At 50.1% G+C, this 26,925-nt stretch overlaps 1 long non-coding RNA gene and 1 pseudogene across 9 annotated transcripts in view; one reads left to right on the top strand and one right to left on the bottom strand.

Annotated features, from left to right (window-relative positions):
• The window catches only part of LOC309643647, a 245,578-nt gene that overhangs the window by 26,084 nt on the left and 192,569 nt on the right, over window positions 1-26,925 (top strand). For 6 of the 8 annotated variants that reach the window (XR_014253929.1, XR_014253930.1, XR_014253931.1 and 3 more), the window contains exons 3-5: window positions 23,153-23,256; window positions 23,908-24,045; window positions 24,478-24,541. This is a non-coding gene — a long non-coding RNA (uncharacterized lncRNA). Of the gene's footprint in view, window positions 1-23,152; window positions 23,261-23,907; window positions 24,046-24,477; window positions 24,542-26,925 lie in introns of all 8 variants that reach the window. The other 2 variants (XR_014253928.1, XR_014253933.1) reach the window with 2 other exon arrangements.
• On the bottom strand, window positions 916-14,216 carry LOC309644136 (sulfotransferase 1C1-like; annotated as a pseudogene). The gene is made up of 6 exons: window positions 13,514-14,216; window positions 11,548-11,956; window positions 8,747-8,831; window positions 4,884-5,008; window positions 3,950-4,044; window positions 916-2,870 (listed from the first exon to the last, which is right to left on the bottom strand). The product of its transcript is annotated as a sulfotransferase 1C1-like (transcript).

The following is a 26,925-nucleotide window of genomic DNA, read 5'->3' on the forward strand; positions in this document are numbered from 1 at the left end:
CGTCTCCCAAGAGCAGCCTGAGGCTGGTGGCAGCTTCTGGCTGGGCTGGAAGCCGGGAGTGACCCGACGTTCCACCAACTTCCATCTCCCTGGGACCTGGATGGTGGAGGGTGCTGGGAGGGGTTGTGCTAGTTTTCTGTCCCCCGCCTGGAACAGGAGTTGGGTAACGGGGAGCACAGGCCTTGCTGGGTTGATGGGGCCTCAGGGGCTCTGCCCACAGGATGGACCTGGCTGGGCTTCTCCTGGACCAGGGCTCAGTAACCCCCTTCTGTACGAGACCAGATGGTGGAGGTTTCAGGCTCTGTGGGTCACATCCGTGCTGTTGTCTCTGTAACACCTTTTGAAAATACAACAGCCTTCTCATCTTCCAGCCATACCAGACACTGGGTTTGGCCCACGGGCCATGGTTTTCCAACCCCTGTGACCCTAGATCAACAACCCACAAAGGGAGAGAGAAGAGAGGATGAGGATGATGAGGAAGAGATGGCGGGTTTTCCAACTAAAAGTAAACCTCTTAGGAGGAGAAAGCTGGTCACCAGATTCCTCCAGTGAAGCTCTAACTCCACGGAGCAAAAAGAGAGAGAGGGAGAGAAGACGCCTAGAAAGGTTTAAGAATTAATCCACTGGGACTTCCCTGGTGGCGCAGTGGTTAAGAATCCACCTGCCAATGCAGGGGACACGGGTTCTATTCCTGGTCCAGGAGGATTCCACATGCTGCGGAGCAACTAAGCCCGTGTGCCACAACGACTGAGCCTGCGCTCTAGAGCCCGCGAGCCACAACTACTGAGCCTGCACGCCTAGAGCCTGTGCTCTGCAACAAGAGAAGCCACTGCAGTGAGAAGCCCTCACACCACAACGAAAAGTAGCCTCTGCTCGCCGCAATTAGAGAAAAGCCTGCACACAGCAGTGAAAACCAACGCAGCCAAAAATAAATAAATAAATAAATTTAAAAGTAAACAATTAATCCATTAATTCTTCCTCACAGTACTGCAAGTATTTTTTAAGAAGACAGAGCAGAGCTTTGTAAGAGAGAAATCCATATTTTCTGTACCTGAGATTTATTGAGAATATGAGTGGAATTTACTTTTACAATGAAATCAAGAAGAATTTTACAATTTATAAAAGAAGAAAGACAAGCTTTGCCTATGCCCAGGCCACACTGTGCGCAGGACGGGAGCTGTTATGTGCTTGCTGTCTGAATTTTTAGGAGCTCCCAGAGGTGAACTGCAGACATTAGGTGTGGGTGTTCAGCGATGGAAATGTATTTGCTGTTTAATCTCGCAGGCTCAGCGCCCCCTCCCTTTCCTCGGTGCAGCTCAGTGGTCGGCACAAACACCACACGGGATTATCTGTCCTGTGGTTAATGATTTGCACGCTTGCCTTAGAAGGTAAACGACCAAGGACTGCAAACAGGGCGTACGTAGATCCTGGGAGGAGGAGGTGATTTTCAGTACCAGACGATCTGGTGGCATAGGAAAGCACCAATCCCACAGAAGGAACCTTCCTGACTTTCTTTTAAAGTAAAGCACTGACCTTTGCACGAATTGTGTGAATGAGGCTGGGCACTTTCTCAGGCAGGTTTTAACAACAACAAAGAATCAGAACATTACATGTGCAGCTAAACAAATTGGCCGTCCTGACAATCCTGCTTAGAGCGTCTGTTTACGAAGCATAATGTGGGATTGATTCCTCCCAGAGACCCGACGGTCACCTTGTCCTTTACGTGCACATGGTGCTGGGTGTTTTCCTCTAATTCATTTCTCTTGGGTTAATTTGAGGCTTTTTTCCTCTCTCTCGAAGAAGTCTACCTGGAATGTGAAATCTCCCTGGCTTTCAGGCCTGCTTTTACCGTGCGCTCCTCACACTTTGGTCTCTGGGCTTCAGACCATCCCTGTCTCCGTCAGACCCCATCCCCTGTTCCACCCTCTGAGCCTCGCGACCCCGAATCTCCCTCATTCTGGACGCTGGGGGATAAGACCTGGTGCCTCTCACATTCTCCCCGGGGCGCCGTCCTCATCTCTTTGCGTCTCACGTGCCTCTTGTGTCAAGGGTCTGATCTGACTCTTTTCTCTCTTTTCACGAGCATTGACCCTGGGAGGCCAGGCGCTGTGCACTAGTTAGGGGGTTAAGTCGTGTGCTTATTTTGCTCCAGCATCGCATGTGGCCGGGCCTCTGTGAACGACCGTGTGATTTAATTTTAAACTTCTTTCTACCCAGGGTGTGATCGCATTTTGTGTATCACGTGGCATGGGATCTACAGACAGTGTGCGAAGCTCAGGAGGGGGGAAGGGAGTCATTGTTTTCAGTGTCCTGATCATGAGGCTCAAGCGTCTAAAGTCTAGTGAGGGGCTCTGCCAGGCTCCCCAGCGCTCAGACGCTGTGCGGAAGGTCAGCGTGCTCCCGGCCGTCTTCCTCTCGTAGTTCTGCCCAAGTCCTCGTTCTGAGGCACCTGAAGTAGTTCTTCCAGGCCCCCGGCATCCCGGCAACGAGGCGAAGCCTCAGTGAGTCCGGCGTGGTGGGGGATGGTGGGTGAGCCCGCCCGCTCGGGGCCGGCACAGGGCGGGGAAGGGAGTCTGCTTCTCCCGGCAGCGTCACCCACAGAACAGGCACAGGAGCACGAAACGTCACCCAGAAACTGGGAAATGGGCCGGAGTCCCGCCTGGCCTCTGAGAGTGTGGGCCTCACGCACCTCTCCTCGTGAAGGCGGAGATGCGTTGGTCCATGATGCTGGTGGGCAGGGTGCTGTAGCTGGCCATCGGGTTTTGCTTCATTACATCGAAGGAGGAGTCATAGATGATTTTATTCAGAACTTCCTCTGATACGTCTTTCTCCAGGAACTTCAGCATCTTCAGAATTTCCCGCTTTGGATCCTGTACGTAGAATAGTCACACAAAACAAATAATTGGGAGTTTTCCATTAGGGGATGACATTCTGTTTGGACAGACTGTGTTTGGGGAGGGATGAGTTAAAGGATCAGCTCAAATTTAGTCAAGGTGTCTTCCTCAAGGGATGGCTGTGGACAATGCCGGACGGTCCCAGGGCCGCAGGACACGGAGGTGAGGGCCGTCCCAGCCCCGAGGAGGCTGACCACCGTGCAAGGGGGGAGAGAAACATGAACACGGCCCTGCGACGCCCGCCCAGGAAGCGCGCTGCCCGCGGGCATGCAGGGAGGGCACGCGCTTCCATGGGAAGGCGCGGGTCCATCCCTTGGAGGAGATCACAGAGGCGCAGAGGAGGGAAAGTGACTGTAGAGACTGCACAGGGTCTGCCGAGAGTTTAACAGAAGGTCAGTAAGAGGGTGAACAAGGGATCTCACGCTGACCCAGAAACGAGAGCCCTGTGGCCCGGTTCTTTCTGATCACAGAGGTGCCGAAGGAGGACCTGTGGCGTCTGACTAGATTCCAGAGGACCTCTCAGCGCCGGCCCAGGAGGTAGCTTTGTAATTCTAGGGCACTGATTCCTGGGTCACGAGAGTGACTGTGCGATGCCTGAATGACAATGAATGCAGAGAGCAGCCCTGTGTCCCCACGTGGGAGCAGTCCTGCCGGCGGCTGTGTGGACGGCACTTCAGTGTGAGATGTGGGTCTTGAGTGAGGAAGCCGGACGCTTTACAGTGTGATCTCATAAATCGTCACCATAATTTCCCGAGACACAGACAGAGCTGACGCATGTTTTGTAGGTGAAGAAACATGGTTCGTAAGTGCCAGGATCAATCAGGTTATAAAGGCATGTGATATTTCCTGAGCGGAAGGATCTTCTGGAAATTGTGAACGGAAGGAAAGTTACAAGATTTTTTAAAAAGTAGTTGCAGCGTTTGAGGGTAAGGCTGAGTTGGAAAGGGTGTCAGGGAGAGAGGGGGCCCTTGTGTGGTCACGCCCGCCTACAGGCCTGACTGGTTGGTTCCACTGGAGGACCTGGTGGGAAGTGATGGTGGCCGCACGCCCCTCACCTCCCTCATGTCCTCGTAGAAGAGGTAGAGGATGCGGTGCCGGTCCTTGGTGTCCCACCATCCCTTCACGTGCTCGTACCAGGAGCCCCACAGCACTGAGGGGAAGGAGAGAGATGGGGCGTCGTATCAACCTGAAGCTCATAAAGCGAGCATGGGTGTCTCAAATGAAAAAGGACGTTTAGTGAAGATAACCAGAATTCTTATTTGCAGAGACAGGGATTTTTAATATTTAGAGAGATGATAAAAAGTACCCTGGATTCCCTGGTTTATGTTTCCACCCTTGAACTTGCTAGCCCGTGAGAGACTGTCCCAAGGGCAGGGATGCAGGCTCTGTATTCCTCTTGCATCGCTGCATGGTACCCAGACCAGCGTTTTGCGATAAATATTGTTCCCTAACAGGCTGATTGTGAAAAGAAGCCTTGAATTAATTCTGAAGAATCACAGTGACCAGCTGTTTGGGCCCCTTTCCCCACTGTGATGGTGAATGGGAGGAAGCGAGGTGCATGGTGTCCTCTGCCGGCCCCAAAAGCCACCCTCTGTCTCCTTCTGCTGCGAGGTTGACCCTGGCGTCAGTGTCCCTGGGGTTCTCCGTCCTCAGGGTCCCACCTGGGGGGCAGGAGGGTGACGATGGTGTTTATTTCCCTGCAGGCTCCCTGTGGCTGACTGTCTCCTACCAACCTACCTGCTAGGGACCCTCCCCTCCTCCCCATCGGCCACACCCCAGAGTCCCGTACCATCGCCTGTCGGGTTCGGTACACTGCCCACAGCTTTCTACATAATGTCTTAGCTAAACCCTCGCCAGTGACCCTGTCTGAGAGCCACCTGCATCCTCCCAGAACCTTGAGCAACACAGTTGGTCAGCGAAAGCCCTGCCTCTCTGATGTCCGCGGCTGAGGGAACAGGGAGGCGTGAGCCACCATTTCCTCTTACTCACCTTTCCCCTTTGAATGTCTCAGCATATTCCCCCCAGGGACCAGGGTCCGGCACCATCCTAGTCATTCTTGAGAAATGGTAGTAGGACACCAGAGAGTCCTTGGCATTTCTGGCCACATGGATGATCTGAAGTCAGCCAGGAAGGGGATGGAGACACTGAGAAAACAAGACAGAAAAGTTACTGAGTGATTAGAAGAATCTTAGACCATCCCGCCTGAGTGACTAGACTTGCATTTTCTGTGACTGTTTCTTCCAGTTTGCCTGGCACAGTTCCAGTTTACAGCTGTGGTCGTAGCGTAGTCAGTGACAACCTGCCCTTCTCTCTCAGAGTGTCCTGGTTTGTGTGACAAGTGCTGCAGCCACCCTCGCTCTGATGCTCCTGGAGGTCAGAGAGGCCACGGGGCATTTCTCAGGGTGTGAGAGGGGGGTCCCCTGGCTTTCACTGAGCAGGGGCTGTAACCAGGTTGTAGGGCGGGAGCCTCTGCCTTATCCGCACACCAGGAACCGCAGCCTCACAGATGACTGTTATCCGTGATAAGATCACAGGACGGCGCTAAGTCCGCCTTGGAGCTGCTGGTGACCTGTCCCCTCCTGGGAGTGGCAGAGCTGTGGTCCGGCTGCTGGCCTGCTGCACGCCTCCACTTCTGCCCACCGGCTCCCCAGGCTGTGTGCACCCTCGGCAGGGTGCCCGTTCCCCGTGTCGCACGTACTCGTTAGAACCGTGCATGAGTCCAGGCCGGTCACCCGGGTGGTGTTTTCCTCTGAGCGAATTAGCTCCGGTCCTGCGGCCTCAGCTTCGTTTCCCCCACAGCTCCTCCCATGAGCCCAGCCCGGCCGTGACTCTGCTCTCTGCCCCTTTCCTCCTGCTGGACTTCTCTCCAGTGTTTACGAACGTGCTCAGGAAGCCAAAAAGGATGCACAGCAGCAAGGTCTTATGATTAAGTAAACATATATCTCAATGCTTATGTTGGTTGTTGCTTTTTTTTTGCAAATCAAAGCCTGAGTAGCTGGAACAGGGGAAGCCCGGGCTGGATGGGGAGCCTCTTGAAAAGGCCTCTGGTCTGGAGTCAGATGTCCGGGTGAGAGCGAAGGCCACACACTTACATCTTCTGAGTCTGCAGATCCATCTGTGTGAACCTCTTATTGCTGCTGTGCAAATTACCACAAGGGTAGAGGTTTAGCACAACAAGAGGTTGACCCTCCTACGGTCTGGAGGCCAGGTCTCCCTGGGCCGAATTCCAGCTGGTCACAGGACCAGCTCTTGCTGGTGGCTCGAGGGAGGATGTACTTCCCTGTGGTTCCTGGAACCTGAGGCCACCTGTGCTCCTCAGCCCGGACTCCGCCCTGGAATCACTCCAGTTTCTGTGTCACGTGTCTCCTCTCCTCCTTCCTCCTTTGACCTTCGTGCCTCCCTCTCATCAGGACCCTTGTGTTGATGCTGAGGGCCACCCAGGGAACCCAGATAATCTCCCATCTCGAGATCCTCTACTGAATCACATCTGAAAAGCCCACTCTACCATGTGAGGTGCATTTGCAGGGGTTTTGGTGGCTGGGGTGTGGATGTCTTTGGGCAACACCACTTAGCTCACCACTCTATCATAACAGGAAAAGCTCGGACTAAGCTCCGTCACATCACCTCCTACTCTCAGATGATCGACAGCTCTCAGCAGATAAAGGGGGTGCTGCCTTCAAGATTTGTACATTTTTTAGAAGGCCCAGTTTCACAAAAAGAAGCTGATAATCTGATGACAAGCCAAGTGTTAATGCATCTTCTGACCTTGCATCTGCACTATAATTAGGAAGTCATTTGTTGGTTCTTGAGCAGCAAAATTAAGGTATCAGTCTGTGGGAATAAACCAAGAAGTTTTCAAAGCTGCGGTGACCTCGGTGTAATCCCAGGGCAGCAAATCAGGGATGGGATAGCAGTTGATATATGGAAACCTGTTCAATTCGATGGCATCTTGTTTGGAGATGGGAGATGGACAAGATGAAGTGATGGAGCGCCATGGAAACCAGAGCAGAGAAACTCAAAAGCAGCCACTTGCACTGCATTTCTGAGCCCTGCACCCAGGAGAGAGTGTCTTGGCTAAACAGGCTTGACCATGTGGTTTCCCTGGAAAAGGCTCAGCCCAGAATGTGGAAGGGTCTGCAGCTGGGTCTCCAAAGTAGCCTGCCCACAGGGGGAGATGTACGGTCCAGCTGAGACAAGCATTTGACTCTGCTGGATGGCTACACTTTTCACTGCAAATCTCTAAGTTGATACTTGGTGTATATTCTGTATTTCATTGATTTCCAGACTCACTGATGAAGCCGACATCAATAAGAAACACTAGTACATTCAGTGCACTCTGCATTTATAGGATCTGAATTTGGAAGTGTCAAAATAAGTCAAAAAACTTAAAAATGGAAGGCAGAGGCATGACTGTTCCCGGAAGCTTGTCCATGCGGTGGACCGATTTCCAGACACCGAACGTGGTCCTGGGGCGCCCCACCCTCCTTTGTCTCGCTCCACCTCCCTCCTCATGGGTTTTCCCTAAATAAACCCCCTTCACGTCTTACTGTGCCTCAGCTTTGCTCCTTGGGGGGCTCACACTGAGGTAACTGACTCGGCCAAGCTGGAACAGCCCCCAGTGGAGGTGGCCCCCGCGCCTCCTCTTTTCCTGTTATAGGTGGAGGTGCCCTCGCCCAGAGACACGCCTGGTGAAATAACCCCAATTCCTGGCCTTTCTCGTGGGAGCTGCCAAACGGGGGCCTCCAGCTGCCTTCTCCAGTGTGGACAGTAAATGCGCCACGGCACCGGCTGAAGCAGGGACAGCGGCCGTTCATCCCGTCATTAGAGACGCGCTTGCCTCCGGGTCATTAGGCCACCGTGTCACCCCGCAATAGCCCAATGGCGCCAGCGCTGAACCTGGCCGCTGCCAAGTGGAGATGCACAGTCGACTCTCAGTACTTAAATGCAGAGGTTCCTGCCCTGAAGGCTCCCAGTCCCCGTACTATGGAGCAGGCAGATGACACCCAGAGGCTCGGGCGCCTGCTACGATGCCCCAGATCCGGCCACCAAACGTTTTACACACTCGGTCCCAGTCACAGAAGCCGTGCAGCCCCTATTCGCTCTCACTCTCGAGGGCACCCAGTTCCCTTCACCGTGGGTTACCTGAAGGTCTCCACCACCGCACACAACCTGTGCAGATGAGATCTGAACTCACCCAGCCAGCCCACTGCCGCCCCTGGCGTCATATAGACGGGCTTCTGCTCCGCTCTGCTCCAGAGGCCTCTGAGGATGCTCTTAGGAAGACTTACACCCAGTGATACACGCTCTGCAGCAGAGGGGGTGGGCCGCTCCCCGCTGAGATTCAAGGACGGCACTTCTGTGGAGTTTCTGGGCTGGGTGTGGTCCGCTGGGGGCCGTGAGATCCCTCCACCCCGCCAGCGGGCCCCCTGCCACTGTGGCCCAGCACACGCTAGGTGTCCTCACCTTTGGGAGACAGCACGCAACACGCTTGTCCATCCCACTAAAGCCTGTTCGTGCGGTTCCATGCAAATCGGCTTCTTCCCCCTGGGGAGCATCCAGCTGAGGGCCCGGCCCTTCGCCCCTCTGGGCTCAGAAGCACCGGACGCCTGACTGTGCCTGCGTCCAGGGGTCTCTGGACTGAGTACAGCCCACCCGGCTGACCGTGCGTTCTGGACCAAAAGTGCCTCCCCAGAATGCCAAACTCTGGCAGCCTGCTGGGCCCTTTTAGAGACAGAGGTGTTCATAGCCCACACGGTTCCGCTCGCAAGCCCCCATCCTGCTGGGGCCAGGGATTCAACCCGCAGAGGCGCGGCACGGCCGCCGAGGCCTCACTGTTAAAGCGGAAACGGCACCTCAAGTTTGTCAGGGACTTTGCGGATTACAGGGGGATGAGGTTTCCCCGAGCTCAGCCCCTTGCCCACCAACACTGAGGTGCAGCTGGTGGCCCCCCCCAATGCCGACCCCTCAAGCAGTTCGGGGAGCCCCTGTGTTCTTCACCAGTGACCGCCCGCTGGACAGCTGGGCCGAGTCACCCTGCTGGTGCACCCCTGGTCGAGCAGATCGGCCCGACTGGCAGAATTGGGGGCAGTGCCCTTGGCTATACAACAGGCCATACAAATGAGACCCCCAAGGACGCGCATTTTTCCTGACTCTGGGCAGTAGCCGATGGGTTGGCAGTCGTCTGGACAGTGGCAAAAGGATAACTTCATGGTTCAGGGAGAGCCTCCCTGGGGGGCCTCCACTGGGAGACCTCAGACACGTCCATTGTGGCCGCCCGTGTCTCAGCACACGCCAGCAAACACCAGGGACACGTCGTGAGGACGCTGCGGACTCCTTATCCAAACCACAAGCCTGTTCCGAGGCCGCCCATGTCTCGGCCAACAAACACCAGGGACACGTCGTGAGGACGCTGCGGACTCCTATCCAAACCACAAGCCTGTTCCGAGGCCGCCATGTCTCGGCCAACAGACACCAGAGACACATCGTGATGACGCTGTGGACTCCTTATCCAAACCACAAGCCTGTTCCGAGGCCCCCGTGAGCCCCTCCCAGGGTCCCAGACAGCCCTGGACCACTCTTCCTCCAGCGATGCCACGCCCCTAGCAGGGTGGGGCGGACAGCGCCCACTGACGGGGCACACAGCCCAGATGATGGCAGATCACTGCCCCCATTGTTCCCCCCAAAACTCTGGACACTCTTCCCTATGCAAATTGATTTATGGGACCGCTGCCAGCCTCTGCTGGTGCCACGGTTCGCAGCCACCATTACGGGCACCTGTACGATCTCCTGCAGAAACTCTGCTTCCCGTCATGTCACCTCCTTCTTAACCAGGTCTATGCTCCTCCCTTTCGGCCCACCAGACCCCACAAAGTCAGATCAAGGTACTCATTTCACCTCTAAGGTGTGCGGTCATGGGTCCAGAGCACGGAGTCATGTGGGGTTTCCACGCAACCTCCCAGCCCCCGGCGGTGGGCTCATAGAGGGGACCCAAATGACAGGCCACTCAAAGAAACGCTCCTCAAGCATTTTAAACAACAGATGGTCCCACATGGACAGAAATTTAACCCCTGGCCCCAGCACAGCGGAATTCCCAGCCCTCAGCTCTCCAGCCCTCACACCAACCGCCAGGCTTCTCCAAGCCTCCCTGTTAGCACTTGAAGAGACCCCGCCCCTCTGACATCCTCGCCAGGGGAATGTCACGCCACCAGTCAGGGTTTCCGACCGCCTGGCTGTCCTCCGTGTGCTGGCGCCTCGAGCGAGGGAAGGCTGTGCAGAGCGACCCTCGTGCAGCAGAGAACCCAAGGGGACCCCTTGGGTCCCTCGTGATTACACAGGTTTCTCGGCCCACATGATGGCCCAGCACCAGCTGAAACGCTGAGGCCCCTGTCTCTGCCTCACGATTCAGGTTATAAAACCTCATGAATTCAATCAAATGCATCAAACACGTTGCAGGAGATTGAAATTACAGCTCCTGGATCCCCTGGCGGGACTGTGGACCCCAGGGAGAGGAAACGAGGCCTCCACCTGGTGGACGTCAGTCACAAAGGAGCCCCAGAATCAAGGGGTCACTGTCAGTGACTCAGGTCAGGTGTCCGCCCCACCTTAGACAAGAGGTGATGACCCCCTGCTCCAGAGCAAGGACGCTTGGCCTCGGTCAGAATCAGACTGCTCTCCCCAGAGGAGGCCCCCAGCCTGCCCGGCGCACACGCTCTCCTTTGGCTCTTCCAGTTGACAGCCCGGGTCGAAGGCTTGCTAGCAGACCCCCTGGGGCTGCCCCGTCCCAGGAGCGGTGCTGGGACAGAGCCAGCCAGGTGGGCCCCTGCTCCACGGGTACCTGGGTGTCAGATGCCGCCGGCCCCGGTAGGAGGGCCTCGGCCACGGCCCCACGGGCGTGGGTTCTGACCCGGAGCTCAGCTTCTTCTACCTTAAGTGGTGCCGAGTGATGCTGAAGCCCGTCAACTGCCTCCTGACGTCATGTCTCTATGAAGTACATCCCGGGCTGGGGCCGGCCCAGTGTCACTGGTCAGGCCACATAAAGCTACGGTCGTTGTCAACAAGTGTGGTGTTGGCATAAAGAGGGACACACAGTGGAAAAGAACAGAACAGAAAACCCAGAATGCACCCATATGCTTATGGTTATCCGATTTTGGTGAAGGGGCCGTGGGAATTCGATGGGAGAAAAGACAAGTTTTTCAACCAGGGGTGCTAGAAGAATTGGCCCAGTCAATCATGGGTTTTCAACAGGTAGTATTTTACAAGTGAAGCAAGATTAGGTTTTGAGAGGTTTAATAACTTGCTCAAGGTCACCCAGATAAGAATCCAAACCAGAACTGCAGCTGGACTGTTTGATTCCAAAGTCTGTGCCTTTTCACCACTGGTTTGTGTCCTATTGCAAAGCTACACTTTGCTACTATTTACTCTGTAAAAACATGTCCTTTATTCCTAATTGGTTGCAAACTCTTCAAGGGTGCTGCCTACCTGCCTGCCGTTGTTTCTTAGTATCTCTGGTGTGAAGCACGTCCTTTGTTGATAATAATGGTACCATATATAGTTTAGCTTGATTCTCTGGCAGACTGGTTGTAGATAAAATACAGCAGAAGACATTCCTCCAGGAGATGGTAGCACAGTGACACGGAATGAGGTTCCCGCTCACTGGAGGCCAGCAGGCCTCACCCCACCTCCACTGCGCTGGATGTTCGTGCCTGCTCTGGAGGAATGCGCTGTCTGAAGCCACCCAATCATGTATTTTAGGAGACGGGTTGAGGGGTCTTTTTTCCCAGCCGAAGGGAGTGTGTTGACCCGAACCGTCCTCAGACTCCTTCCCAGCTCCCTTTGGAAGTATTTTCTAGAAGGCCGACCGTGGAGATAACTCTCCTTCACCTGCACACTAGTCCAGCACAGGTTACAGCCCGCGGGTCCCCACGGGCGCGTGCCTGAGTTGAGTGACGGGGGGAGGGCCTCCTCCATGAAAGGATGCCGGTCGAAGGTCCTGGCCCGCTGGCTCTTCTGCACATCTCTGTTGTTCTGGATCATGCCCACAATCTCCTGGGTCCAGGTCGCGCCTGGAAGGGTTAGTTCTCCTCAGTTCCACCCACTCACTGTACAGCTTCACTCGATTTCCTTGATTATGCACATATTCAGTAAAATTCACATTTGCTTGTGTTGAGCGGAATCAGCTCGCTTATCACCTCCTCTGAGGGACACTCAGGGAGGACGGGCCTCTGCTCTGAGCGCCTGTCCCCTGTCCTCACTGTCCGGGTCTTCACACACACCTGCCTTCTTGTGAGACCGTGAGCTCTACTGAAGCGGGGGCTGTCCTTTTGCTCCTTTGTCCCGCATACCTCGTACCTCACATAGGGTTTTGTACCTAATGAATGTAGCTTGAGTGAAAGAATATTGACTCAAAGGAAGGTACGGAAACACAAAGATGAAGTAGACGCTGTCCCTGCCCCAACAAGCTTCCAGTCGTTTTGGAGGAGATAAGATATGACAGAGACTGCTTCTTGCCTGGTTCATACCCATTCTTCTCTTCTTTCTCAAGGTAACAGAGCCTCAGTTTTTAGCTGGACATATAGCTCAAGGCTCACAGGTTGCAATTTTCAGTCTTTCTTGCTGCTAAAGGTGGCTATGTCATTACATTTTGGGAAGCTGTCTTTGTGGACATAATTTCCAAGGTGAACTGAGAACAAATTTCTGATGAGGTGCAGTACCAATTTAAGCCAGACAGAAGATGATGCTTGAGAAACTGAAAGCTTCCAGCAGGAGTGAGCAGGAGGTCCCTACCCTGGTTTACTGACCAAGCCTGGGCGGCAGTGCTGTGTGATGGGAGCAGAGAGAGGCTAAGGAGGGCGTCCTGAGCCAGAGAGGACAGAATACACGCCAGCATGATCAGGAACTGCGGAGAAGGGGCTCTTCTGGTATCTTCCTGGTTCTGAACATCCAGGGTTTCTCTTGTGAAGTCCAGTGGCCACCGAGAGACTTCCCCAGACTGGTTACTGGTTACCTCCCTCGCTCCCACTGCTTGGAGTAATGAGCACGTAACTCGGAGCGCCCTCAGACCTTCCATCCGACTTTCCATCCAGCCCTCTGGGCTCTGGGGTCCCTACTCCTTCACCCTGCACGAGCCTGGCTTCTCCGCCTCTTCCCACCCTGACTTCCCCACAAGCTCCTCTCCATTTCATAGGATTCTGGTACGTGTTCCCCCCCCGCCCCCTTCCCACAGTCCTCGTGCAGCTTTGGACCCGATGCTATTCACACTTTTCCACTCAGTTCCAGCTCTGTCTCCGCTTCCAGGAGAGCCCAGGGGAGGAGCGCGGGGAGCGGCAAGGCTTCCCGGAAGGAACCTCTGTGCTGTTTCTCAGACTCTGTGCTTTCAAGTAGTTTTGTAATTGATCCAGTCCTTTGATCATGTGGGATTCTGCCCATCTCTTTCTCTATCAGGGACCAAAATAAAAAGGAGGCTCTTGGCCCCTGGGGGGTTGGAACTCATAAGTGAGTCTGGTTTTCATTGTTCCAGGGTCTGGCCGTGGTGAAAACCTGCGATTTTAAAATCGGGGGCCCCTCCAGGTATCCCGGCTCTGCTGAAGCTGGTTTCCTCACCACCACTTTCTCCAAACTACCTGCCTTTGCATGGGTTACAATGAGCAGGTCATCAGGCTTGGCTTGGAAATTCCAGATTTCTCCCAGTTGTCTCTTATTATCTGGGTCAGGAGGATTCCATTCACTTCTCTGGTTTCTGGTTGCAGGTATTTCTCCTCCAGGGGGAGATCTTTCATTTCCTCAGAGGACATCTTTCTATGTGGACCTATTTCACAGGTGCTTAAAAGAAAGGGGTGCTTGTGTCATTTCTAAAGCTTTGAACAGTCATTCCTTTTTTTTTTTTTTTAAGATTCTCTGAGAAAGTTAGGAGAGATGCATTGGGAATTCATTATTACGTTTAAGGAGAAGAGAAGTAAAAACTCTGGGAGCCTGAGCATTTTAAATAGCTTCGTTTCGGGGTGTAAAGATGATGAAGAAATAAACATGACCTGGGGGAGGTAAACGCCCCGAGGGAAGCGCAGCTGGGAGGTAGGCAAGGCGGTGGTGCCCCTGAAACCGAGTGGGGCCCTGTGGGGCTCCCGGGCATGGAGGTCTTTTTGTCCCCCGTTTCTTATAGGCAAGACTCCAGCCTCCATGACCTTCCCTGAGTTCCAAAGGGCAGATTCGAACAGCTGCTAATCAAGGGAGGGGCAGCCGAGAGACCACCTGAGGCGAGATTAAAGGGACCAGAGAAGCTCATCAGGATTAGGAGACCGACCACCTGAGACCCTGCACACACCCCAATCTGGTTGAATTAAGCCTCACCTGATGTCGTGACCACCCCCCCTCCAGCCCCACTCTCCTCTCACCCAACTTGGGTCCCACCAGCAGGTTCAGATCACCTGTCTTCTTCTTTGGGCTTCTGCGTCCCTTTTGTTTCAAAGGAACGGTCTGGGGTTAATAAAACGAGAGTGACAACCCCTTTTTTAGGAGCCTCTCTCCACCTGTAACATGGCGATCCGTCCACACTAACAGTGAGTGAAACTGTCCAGGGGTGAAGGTCCCTGAGGGCAGAGCTGAGGAAGGGGCAGGAGGGAGGAGAAAGGGCCACTGGAGCGGTGCCCAGAGCAGCCTGAGGCAAAAGAGAAAGTTCTGGACCACTTTCTTATGTCTTTAAAGTTAAATGAGTTATTGGGCTTCCCTGGTGGCGCAGTGGTTAAGAATCCGCCTGCCAATGCAGGGGACACGGGTTCGAGCCCTGGTCCGGGAAGATCCCACATGCCGCAGAGCAACTAAGCTCGTGCGCCACAGCTACTGAGCCTGCGCTCTAGAGCCCGCAAGCCACAACTACGGAGCCCAAGTGCCACAACTACTGAAGCCCATGCGCCTAGAGCCCGTGCTCCGCAACAAGAGAAGCCACCGCAATGAGAAGCCTGCGCACCGCAATGAAGAGTAGCCCCCGCTCGCCGCAACTAGAGAAAGCCCGCACACAGCAACGAAGACCCAACACAGTCAAAAATAAATAAATAAAATAAATAAATTTATTTTAAAAAAAGAAAGAAATTTAAACATCATAAAAGAACACAGGATGGAAAGTTATGTTTACTCCTCACTTGAGACTTCCAGGCTCCCACCATAGAAGCAACTACTGTAACCAGTTTGTACAATGTTATTCCAGAATGTTCTATGCATATTTAAGCATATATGCATATATATGTATATATAGATATATGTATATAGACACGTAGTTATTTTTACACAGGTAGAGGCATACTGTATGGATTGTTCTACATCTTGATTATTTTCACTTAAATATTTCTTAATGACATATATTTTAATAACTGCCTTCTAATAAATGAAAAATCATATTATGTTGACATTTTATTTTTCATTTCTTTATGATTGAGGTTGACTATCTTTTCATATATCATAAACCATTTGTGTTTCTTTTCCATGAACTGCGTCTAATAAGTTCTTTGTCAATTTTTCTATTGGTTTAATGGTCTTTTATAACTGATTTGTAAGAGGTCTTTATATATTTAAAAAAATGAGCTCATTGTCATGTGTTGAAATATTTTTCCCAGTTGATATTTTGACTTTGTGTGGTAATTTTTTTTCTGTGCAGAAAAAAAGATTTTTTTTATTAGTCATGTTCATGAATCTTTTTGGAATTTGGCTTTTGTGTGTTGCTCAGAAAAGCGTTCTTATCTCCAAAAAGAAATAAATTCTCCTATATTTACTTCTAAATGTTTTATTATTTTATTTTACATATTCAAATTTTTGATTCACCTGAAAGTAATTTTGATAAAAGGTAGCTTTTTTAGATGTTTTCCACATGGCTGCTCAGTGGAATAAGCCACATTGCTAAATTTCAATGTATTTAAGCACCCATTTAAAAAAATTAACTTTGTTATTATGGAAAATTCCCAACTTATAAAAGTAGATAGTGAATAGTGAGGCCGAAGACTTGAGAGGCAAGATTTTGACATTTGGACATATCGAAGCCTGGAAGTTTTCATTTCTTTCTTCTAACGATTTCAACTGCATAACCTAGAAAGAACAAGGATGTTTTATTTAAAGCTGATTCCTCACCTTGCTCCCCCAAATATAAAACAAACAATCATCTCCACTAGGAAGGAATTAGGAAGTTTTTTCATAATTTTAAAGTGCTGAAACAGTGATGATTTCAGGGAACAAAGTAACAAACAATATTGTGTAATTCTGTTTCCACGCTTGCTATCTTTCTGTAACTCTGTGCTCCAGTGACCTTGGGGATGCCTACACTCACATGGAAAAACCTGACTTACTCATGAATAACGTTTTCTAAGAGTCCAAATGGATTCCTTATTTTTCTTCAGTATATTTATGAATAGAAGCTATTGTTTGGATGACAGTATGCATTAGCATGTTTTGTTACTTTGTGTTTCTGGCGATATTTTTATTTTTATCTTGCTCAGTTTTCAGTATATACCCAGCTAGATTTAGTGGACTGAAGGCATAGACAGTATCGAATATGCTGCATTAAAATATAATGATTGTCAGAGAACGAGAAGACAAGCCACAGACTTGGGGAGAATATTTGCAAAAGGCATATCTGATAAAGTGCTGCTATCCAAACTATACAGGGAACCCTAAAACTCAACAAATAGAAAACAAACGCCGTGATCAAAATTGTGCAAAAGATCTGAACATACACCTCACCAGAGACACAGGTGACACAGAAGCACATGTTGCTAAACTTATGTCCACAACAGAAACCTGCACACAGATGTCCGTGGTACTTCATGCACAAGTGCGCAAACCTGGAATCAACCAAGATGCCTTCATAGGGGATGGATGAAGAAACTGTGGTCCCTCCAGACAATGGACTATTACTCAGTGCTGAAAAGAAATGAGCTATCAAGCCATGAAAACACATGGAGAACCTTTGATGAGTATTATACCAAGGGAAACAAGCCCATCTGAAAGAAGGTTATGAACTAAATGATTCCAACTGTATGACATTCTGGGAAAGGCCCAAGGAGCAGTTCACATAAATGTCATGTTACTGCCCTGTTTATAATCCTCCACCTGAATACGTTTCACACACATGACTCAGCTTGTCATAATTATTTTGAGATTCACCCCTGTTGGTGCATGTATCGATATTCTATTTTTATTTATTTATTTATAATGAAGTGCTCTTCCATTGTATGGGCATACCACACTTTTTTTTTTTTTTCCACACTTTGTTTATCCGTTCACTTATCGATGCACCCACACAGCCATTAGATAGTGTTGCCAGGTATACATTTTCCTAGACCTTTATTGTCAGCCTAATTATCCCATTGTTTTCTGACCTTTTTTTGTTATTGAAAATTTTGCTCTCTTAAATAGCTCATTTGTAAGTAAAATGTGTTTCTTCCCCAATTTTAAAAATAATATTTCTTCTTTGTTGTTTATAGATTTATAGGATGATATCTAAGCTTGCATTCATTTTTATTTCTCTTTCTTGGAACTTGTACTTTTTGATTTCAAGGATCACGGGTTTCATAGATTTGGAACATGCTCAGTTCTTTCTCCCTTTCTCTCTGTTCTTTCTGTGGGACTCCAGCTGGCTCTGTTCGACCTTCTCTTTCTGTCCTCAGATCTCTTAGCCTTTCCTTGCTCTGCATCTCTGGCTACAGCCAATGTAATTTTTTTCAGCCTGCCTCTATTTTATAAATTGTATTGAGTCTGTTATTTAACTCGTTCTTAGCTTCAACTGTTGTCATTCTTTTTACTCATAGATATTTTGTCTGTTTCTTATTTAACGTGGTTTATGACTTTATCCTTACACATCTTAGTGGACATGTTTTACATCGCTGGCGATCCCAGCTTCACATCTTTGCAGGTGGGACTCAGCTAGTTCTGCTCCAGCTAGCCTTTTCCTAAGTTGCTCTGTAGTTTCTCATCCTGCACTCATGACCGACAGCCCTTTATATGTGGGAGTTCTTTGCTCATTTTGAAGGCAGGCTCCTGTCAGGCTCTGTGACTGTTTTTTAGAAGTCTCAGCTGATTTCTATGAAGAATGCCAGCTAATAAATGGGGAAGGAATATTAGAAAAAAATCACCAATGGATGCTGACCAGCACTGGATAAAATGGGGAAACAGGCTATTCACAATCTCAGCCCACAGATTATAGATGGAAAATGTGCCTTCATATGGAATGATGTGCAGGAGACCACCTTGACTAAGTGCTGCCGCTTAGCACCCAATGGCAGGACCACCTGGTGGTTTCACGGTCTGATATCGACAGTGTGACAGGTGCAGTTTTCTAGTAACAAAGTTTAACCTGAATTTAATCATGAAGAAATCATTGGATAAAACCAGAGTGTGGGATGTTCTATGGGACACCTGGCCTGAATTTTTCAAAAGATTCAATATCATGGAAATATACGACAAAGGAGAACAACATGGTGTGGTCTGGGGGCACTGTTCCAGATTACAAGAGGCTAAAGAGACGTAACCAAATGCAGCACAAGACACACCAGGATTCTGGGCTGGAAAGAAAGCTCCGGAAGACATTATGGGGACAGCTGGGGAGGGTGGACTAGACCGTGCGTTTATAGGGAAAATGAATGTCTTTTTCTTAGGAGATACCGGCTGAACTGTGCAGGGATGAAGGGTCGCAGTGACTGCAACTTACACTCCGATGCTTCTTTAAATTAGTCCACGTTCACTGGTACACAGAGGTGTGTGTAGATGTACATACACATACACGTGTGTGGGGAAGAGGGAGGAGAGAGAGGGAGGGAGGGAGGGGGGAGCAGGTGCAGCAAAATCTTAGTTGGTGAATCCAGGAGAACGTTCACAGGTGTTCTTTGAACCATTTAAAAAGTTTCAGTTTTAAAATTTTCTAAAGAAAAGTATAAGAGAAAAACAAAAGTCTCATTTGTTTTCCTGACTACCGAGATAACATGAATGTGGGCTGTGGCGGCGTCATGGGTAACTTGTGGTTTCTGATGTGCTGGGAGACCCCCGCCCCCCGCTTCCCAGACACCCCCTCGCCTACCCCGCAGCCAAGGCTGGGAGATGCTCTGCAGGGTGTTGACTTCTCCGAACACGGAGTTCTCTTTCTGGCAATGCGTGGTCCGTATTTTACAATACTGGTGGCTGTGTGTTCCCTTTACCTGCAGTTCTGGCGGGGGTGGGTGTCTTACCGTGCTGTCTGTCCTTCAGCTGGTTCTTTCTAAATGAGGTTTCCGTTTGGGTTGCGAGTTCGTTTTCTGTGGGGACACCTGTCAGATCCTGTGTGGCCTGCTGAGGGCTTCTCTCTCTGGAGAAGCTGTGGACATGCCGTGGCAGGGGCCCAGGGTACCACTAACCTGAGATTTAATTTCATATTAACTTAGTGCCTTGAGGGGTCGCTGGACCGAGTGGGTTGTGTAGTTGGGCCTGCATCCCAGGCCTGGGGTTCCAAATCCCAAGCTTCCTCACCCCCTCCCTGCGCGGACTCCCGTTTTCTCCACGGCACTTTGAAGAGGCCAAGCTGATCCAACTCCAGATCCCCTCAGACAGGGCCCCCGTCTCCCCTCCTGACTTTCACAGGCCTTAAAACACCCAGGTGGGCGTCTGCACCCACTGCCCAGGTCGGGGTCAGCCCCTCCGGCCTGTGGCTCAGCCCTCTTGAGTGTCCTGTGCCCACTCCACACGTGGCTCCACATTTAAAGGACTGTTTGTTGTCTGCATCTAGAATTTCTTGGTGCTTGTGTTGGGAGGGTTTTCAAGTAATCTGGTCTTGTCATTGGATCCGGAAGTTCCTTAATCTATTATTTTTGGCTTACGTAAAACCTCTTTATCCTGTATGTTGGCAGAACGGACCTCCTTGGATACGTTTCACACTTTTTAAATTTACACTGAGTCAGAAAAGAAAAAACATTTACCTAATACCAAATTCTTTCTTAAATTAAAAGGTAATCTACACACATTCAGTTTAGTAAAAAGCAATTTCAGTGGCATAGAGAAACAGTGATACTTGAGCAAACTTTGCTCTGGAAATCTAGAAATGAACTAGCTTTAGCTTCTGATCACAGGGGCCTGTCCTGTTCACCTGGCGCCCCCTGTGCTGGTCTGATGACTCGCAGGGCGGGAGCCCGATTTTGTCACTGTTGTTAAATCACCACGTCAGCCTCCTCTGCTGAGGCCTCGGGAGGTCCCTCTCCCTGGGCGGAGGCTCGGGGGTCCTGGGACCCACCTCCTGCCCGCCCCCCACAAATGGCTCTGCTGGACCCTCCGTGTGTGTAGCTGCCCAGCCGGAGCCCGTCTTGGGGTGACAAGTGAGGGGAAGGAATCTTTCCTGCAGCCAAAAGAAAAGCTGAGAAGCCCTTTGGCCACCCCAGCTCTGTGGGGTGCCCGCCTGGGCCCTGATCTGCCGTCAGTTTTCCCTTCTGCTCTTTCCAAAACGACTTCCAGTGAAAGCAGGGACCCTGGTTCGGGGTGACATCCTGGGCAGAGGGCCTGGGCCCGGCTTCCTGGGTGGTCTGGGCCCCGCCGTGGAGGCCCTGCCATGTTCCCTGGAGGACACGCTTTGTGAGGGCCTCACTCTGTGGAGGTGGCTGGCCAGGCCCCCCTGCAGGGAGGGAGGGACCCCAAGTGAAGCCCCCATGAAGGGGGTGCCCTTCGTGCAGGAAGGCCGCCCTGGCACCAGGGACAGTGTCTCCAGGGAAGTTTGGGATGAGGGGCAGAAGAGTAATTTTCCTCCCTCATGTCTTGTGAGCAGAAGCAAAGGCAGGCGCTTTCCCCTCCTCGCCTCTGGCTCTGTTCCCCTTCGGGGGGCTGAGCTGATTCCGGGGAAGGAGCCCCGCTGGGGGGCTCACCGACCTTGACCTCTGCTCCTGTGTGTTGGCCCTGAAGACTCCTTTCCGCAGGCTCTTCCTCCAGGGGCTTCTCGAGTCCTGAAGCCCCAGACCTGTACCCGTAGGAGGAGCAGCTCCTGCTCTGGCCCTGCCCCTTAGTTCCCTGGAAATAGGACCTGCTTAAGGTGGGTCTGGATGGGGCTGCGCCTCAGGGCTCAGGTGGAAGCAGGAGGTGAAGGAAGTGGCCAGTGGGAGCCCTGGTCGTTGCCTCCCCTCGGTCTTCCCGGAACTTGGTCTTCGGTTCCCGGAACCCGGCCTGTGGCTGCCTATTTCCTGGCCCTGGCAAACCAGTTTGGAATTACAAGGACAAGGAGCAGTGGTTCTGTGGCCCATGCAGTGGCTTCTCCTGCTCCTGGACTGACTTCGATAACTGACCGGGAACGCGTTCCCCACACGCCCAAACGTGTCCTGGGAGTCCTTTAAACTCTTTCCAGAGTGTCACTTCCCACTGAGTTGGCTAAAACAGAGGTCCTCCACCCCCAGGCTGCAGACCAGTACCGATCCGCGGCCTGTTAGGAACCGGGCCGCACGGCAGGAGGTGAGTGGCAGGCGAGCGAGCGAAGCTTCTTCTGTATTTACAGCCGCTCCCCATCGCTCGCGTTACCACCTGAGCTCCACCTCCTGTCAGCATTATGGTGAGTCGTATAATGATTTCATTATATGTTACAATGTAATAACAATAGAAATAAAGTGCACAATACATGTAATGCGCTTGAATCATCCCGAAACCATCCCCGCCCCCGCCCCGCCGGTCCGCGGAAGGATTGTCTTCCACGGAACCGGTCCCTGGTGCCAAAAATGATGGGGACGGCTGGGCTGAAAGATAAAGCCTGGTGGCCCTCCCTGGTCTAGAGTGTACATAATACTCTGATAGAAAAAAGTCAAAGGTTAAGAATGCAATGATATTTATTTTGTTTGTTTAGGATTCCATTTATTGACAATTGCTTAACAAATCCTTCTGATTTTGCTTGTTTTTTAATATTTATTTATTTGGCTGCACTGTCTTTAGCTGTGGAGTGTGGGATCTATTTCCCTGACCAGGGAGCGAACCCTGGCCCCCTGCATTGGGAGCGCAGAGTTTTAACCACTGGACCACCAGGAAAATCCAGTCCTTTTTATTTTGTTTTGCTAGTTTAATTGAACTGCCTGAGTGTTCACGCAATTCTATTGTCATAAAATGTCCTTGTGGACACACTGTGTGTACCCTTGCACATTTGCTAAAATCTGTTTGTTTTTATTTATTTCTAAGTGCTTGCTTGTATTACAGTGTTTTAAAAATCCTTCCCTCAGTCCTCCCAGATAGGTACTATCATTACCTGTTTTACAGGTAAGGAATTGAAGTCCTGGAGAGCTTAGGTAACCCACCAGAGCTGAGAGCTGGTCAGGGGTTTGAACCCAGTTGGTCAAACTACGAGGTTTGAAGCCTCGTAGCCCTATTCTGTTCTTCCCGCAATGAGGTGAGAGGGCAGGTCAATCCCAGGACACTCACTTTGAATATACAGAATCAGATCTCTTAGATTTATTGGATTCTCCATATTTTGAAGCAATGCCTTTAGATTATGAAATTAGATTATGAATTGGATTATGAAATTAGATTAGCATATTTATAATTGTCCAAATAAACTGTAACATTATTATATGTTAAACTGATCAAATTAAAAGCCTACCAAGTTATATATGTGTATATTACTACATTTAAAAAACGTTAAACCAGGACTTCCCTGGTGGCGCAGTGGTTAAGAATCCGCCTGCCAGTGCAGGGGACACGGGTTCGAGCCCTGGTCCGGGAAGATCCCACACGCCGAGGAGCAACTAAGCCCCTGCGCCACAACTACTGAGCCTGTGTGCCACAACTACTGAAGCCTGTGTGCCTAGAGCCTGTGCTCTGCAACAAGACAAGCCATTGCAACGAGAAGCCTGCACACCGCAACAAAGAGTAGCCCCCACTCGCCACAACTAGAGAAAGCCCGTGTGCAGCAATGAAGACCCAACACAGCCAAAAAAACCCAAAAAACTATAAAAATAAAAAATAAAAAATGTTAAACCAAGTGTCTTCTAAGGATACTTGCTCTAAGCTGTAAAATGTTAAATTTAAAGTACTATATATTTGATCCCAATTTATGAGATCTGTTTGTTCTGGAGGAGAAGAGTGAGATGGAAGAAATAGTATATTTCTCTTTACAAAGAAGGACAGTTTCTGGAAATTTCATGTTTTGGACTTTCAGTGACATTTAATATTCATCAACTCTTAGGTGCACACCCAGAACTTAAATCATGGTTCTCTGAATGTGTGTTTAATTGTGAATCACAGATAAAACTTTTAATAGTTGTATTGCTTCTGCTACCCATGTTCAAATGCCTTAGGATTTCTAACTGGACTAGCCAATGGGAAGGATGGCGGATTCCCCAGGGGGAAGTGACCAAAGAAGGCTGCACTGCTCTTCACGTCTGGACCACAGTTGAAAATGGTGGGTGGGTTTGTGAGTCCAGTGGAGTGAAATACAGGGTGTAGGCACTTAGATAGTTGAGCACTAGATCACTGTGGAGTTTTCTGTCTGAACTCTATAGGTAGATAGATGGTCCTTATTTATCCATCCATGATCCCTCCATGCCTTATCCATCTATGCATGCATCCATCCATCCATCCATCCATTGTCCAAAAAAGAGTTACTGAGCACCTCCCCTGTGCTAGGCTCTGCCAGAGGGTTGGTGTTGTGGGATGAATCTTCCCATCTAGTACAGATAATAACAAACTAGCCAACGAGGTTAGAGCAGGTGCTATGCTATGATGAGGATAAGGAGAGTTAGTGATGGACGCCATGGGATGCTGGCTGAGGAGCCGACAGTCATGGACACGCTCCCCAAGGGAGTGGATTAGACCAGAAGGAGCCAGGCTGGCTTAAAGCCTTGGCAGCGGAATTCCGGGCAGAAAGGGCTACAGGTCCTAAGACCCAGGGCTGGACCAGCTCCTGGAACCAACAGGAGCCCGAGCCTCCCAGTGAGGCAAGGTCAGAAAGGTAGGTGGGGTCAGGTCGTGCCGCTTTGGGCCTGGAAGCGAGTTTGGCTTTTGTTCTAAATCAAAACGGCCCCTTTGGGGCGCTTGCATCCCCTGTTCACAGTCAGGGCTCTGATTCACGTGGGCAGAGAGCACGCTGGCTGCTGCTGGAAAATGGTTCGCCGGGGACAGGGACGTCAACAGCAGGAGTGGCACAGAAACTCTTCTGGGATTGATTCAGCCTTGGAGTAACGCTAAAGAGGTGAGTGCTTCATAGACACGTTCTGGGTCGCAGGTTTTGGCAGTGGCTGTGGACGTGTGCACTGTGGCTGACACTGTTACAGACCTGTGCTGTCCTCAGAGAGAGAACCAGTCCCAGGGCCCAGCGGCCTACCCCCCTGCACACCTGTTGGGGTGTCTTGGTTTACCTTTTGGAAACCTGCAGGGGGCATTCATTTCTCTCCACAGCAGAAGTGTTCTCAGGCAAGGCCTGACTCACTGCTCAGTTTCCCGGGGGACTTAACACGAGTTCATCGTGGTGGGAATAAGCTCAACTGTGTGCAGCCACAAAAGGATTAGAGGCTTGTTTACTGCTCAGAGCGAGTGAAGTGCAAGGAGGGCCTGGGGGCAGGTGTGCCGGCCGAGCGGAGTGGGCTTGTCCGGACCACCCACCAGCTTCTTCCTTCCTTACCAGGTGAGGAGGAAAAATGCAGTTCGGTGAAATTCACCTCTCAGAAAGGACAGGACTATAATTTTAGGTAAGTCTGTATTTGAAAACCAAACAAAACAGAACCAAAAATTTCTAAGGAGAAAAGTAAACTTTTCCGAGACATGGAGTCCCAGCCCCCAGAAATTTGCTCCCCCAGGGTTGAGTTCCTTGGTAGATTCTTTCATTTTTATTGAGGTCCCTGGGATGGGGGCCATGTCCTGTCTGTGTGTCCCAGTGCCTGTTATGTGTCCTAGTTTGGACAGGAGAGCTCAGTGGGCAGGTCCTGGAGGGGTTCCAAAGCGACCTTGGGACTTTACAAAGGGCTTGTGTTCCTGCCCAGTTAGGGAGCCTGGGGTGAGCCAAAGCACCTGGACCTGACTCTTGGTCTGGAACTAGACCAGCCTAGGCTGGTTGACCTGTGATGGTGACACGCAGCTTTTCGCAGGAGCTCTACGGTCGGGGCTCCCAGACCAGCTCTGAGCTCCTCCCCCTCAGGCAGGACCAGGAGCACAGGGGTCGCTTCTGGGTGCTCAGGGTACCGGCCCCCACTCTCACCCACCCTGGGCAGCCTCGGCGGGAACCGAGTCAGCCCCAGACACTGCAGAAATAAACTCAGACACGTGTGTTAAAGGTCATCTTTAGCAGACACTGTTTCCTCTGCCTGCACCACCCCCCAACTTAGTTTCTGGCTAAGACCTTGGAATGGGCTGAATCGTGTCCTGGCAAATTCGTGTGTTGAAGTCCTAACCCTCAGCACCTCAGAATGTGACTGTGTTTGGAGATGGGGCCTTTGGTTAGTTCAGATGAAGTCATTAGGATGGGTCCTAATCCCATCTGACTGGTGTCCTTGTAAGGAGAGGGGATTAGGGCAGAGACACACACACAGGGGCGACCACGTGAGGAGCCGGGCCTGATTGGTCCCAGGCTCCACCCTTGACCCCTGCCCACAGGGTCAGGAGGGCCCAGTTCCAGGACAGTTTCACACCAGGAGAAGCTGCTGGAGGCCCTCCCACCCCCTGGTCTAGATAAGCCTTTCCTTGGAGCCTCACAACCCTGTGAGGAGACACTGGTTTTGTGCCCATTTTCCAGTTGAGAAAGGCGAGGCTCAGAGCCATTATGTGATTTGCCCAGGGTCACTCAGCAGGCGAGTGAGTGAGCTGGGATGTGAGCCCAGGCTCTGTGGTCCCAGACTGCATGTCTCAGTGCACAGGTCTTTCACCTCCTCGGTTAAATTTATTTCAAAGTATTTTATTCTTTTGATGCAGTCATAAATGGGATTGTTTTATTTCTCTTTCTGATGTTTATTATTAATGTAGGGAAATGCACAGATTTTTGTATACTGAGTTCATATCCTGCAACTTTGCTAGATTTGTTTATTAGTTCTAATAGTTGGTTTTTTTTTTGCTGGAGTTTTTATGGTTTCATATAATATCATGTCATATGCAAATATTGACAGTTTTACTCCTTCTGTTCCAATTTGGATGCCTTTTATTACCTTTTCTTACCTAATTCCTCTGTGTAGGACTTCCAATACTATGTTGAATAAAAGTGGTGGGAGTAGGTATCCTTGTCTTATTCCTGATCGGTCAGAAAAAACTTTCAGCTTTTCACCACTGAGTATGATGTTAGCTGTGGGCTTGTCTTAAATGGCCTTTAGTATATTCCATGTATAACAAGTTTATTGAGAGTTGATGTCATAAATAGATGTCGCATTTTGTCATAAGATTTTTCTGCATCTATGGAGATGATCATATGATTTTTATCCTTCATTTTATTAATGTAGTGTATCACACTGATTGATTTGCATATATTATAATTTAATATGCAGGATAATTTCCTGCATCCCTGGAATAAATTCCACTTGATCATGGTGTATGATTCTTTTAATGTATTCTTGAATTTGGTTTGCTAATATTTGTGGAGGATTTTTTGCATCTATGTACATCAGGGTCCTTCTTGACATTCTTAAAATCCAAATTTAAAATGTTATCTCAGTGAAAAATTACAGTTAAATGAAAAAAATGATAAGATGTAACAGGTGAAAAGGACAAGGACAGCAGATAACTTACTTTTCATAATAATTTTAGCTTTTCAGAGGAATTCTCATTAAAACAAATCTAAAAGCCAAGCGTTAGGTTAAAATTAAAAATTTTTTTTGGCACTATATTTCTATGGTGAAATTGAAACATGTAATTTATGTATAAGATATTAAGGAACACTGTTTTCAAAAACTTTTAATGACATGGATAAGTACTAATATAAAGTGAAAAGGTAACTAGGAATATAGGATGATCCCATTAATTTAGATGAAATATAGATATGTTGAGTGATAGTTTTCAAATTTTTAAAAATGGTTTAGTGTTAATATAATTGGAAGTGTTGCATAAACATGCTTTGGTTTGATATTCTGTTTTCTTTCAACTAGACACACAG

This window comes from Balaenoptera physalus (genome assembly GCF_965194825.1).
Source record: "Balaenoptera physalus genome assembly, chromosome: 15".
NCBI lineage: Eukaryota > Metazoa > Chordata > Mammalia > Artiodactyla > Balaenopteridae > Balaenoptera > Balaenoptera physalus.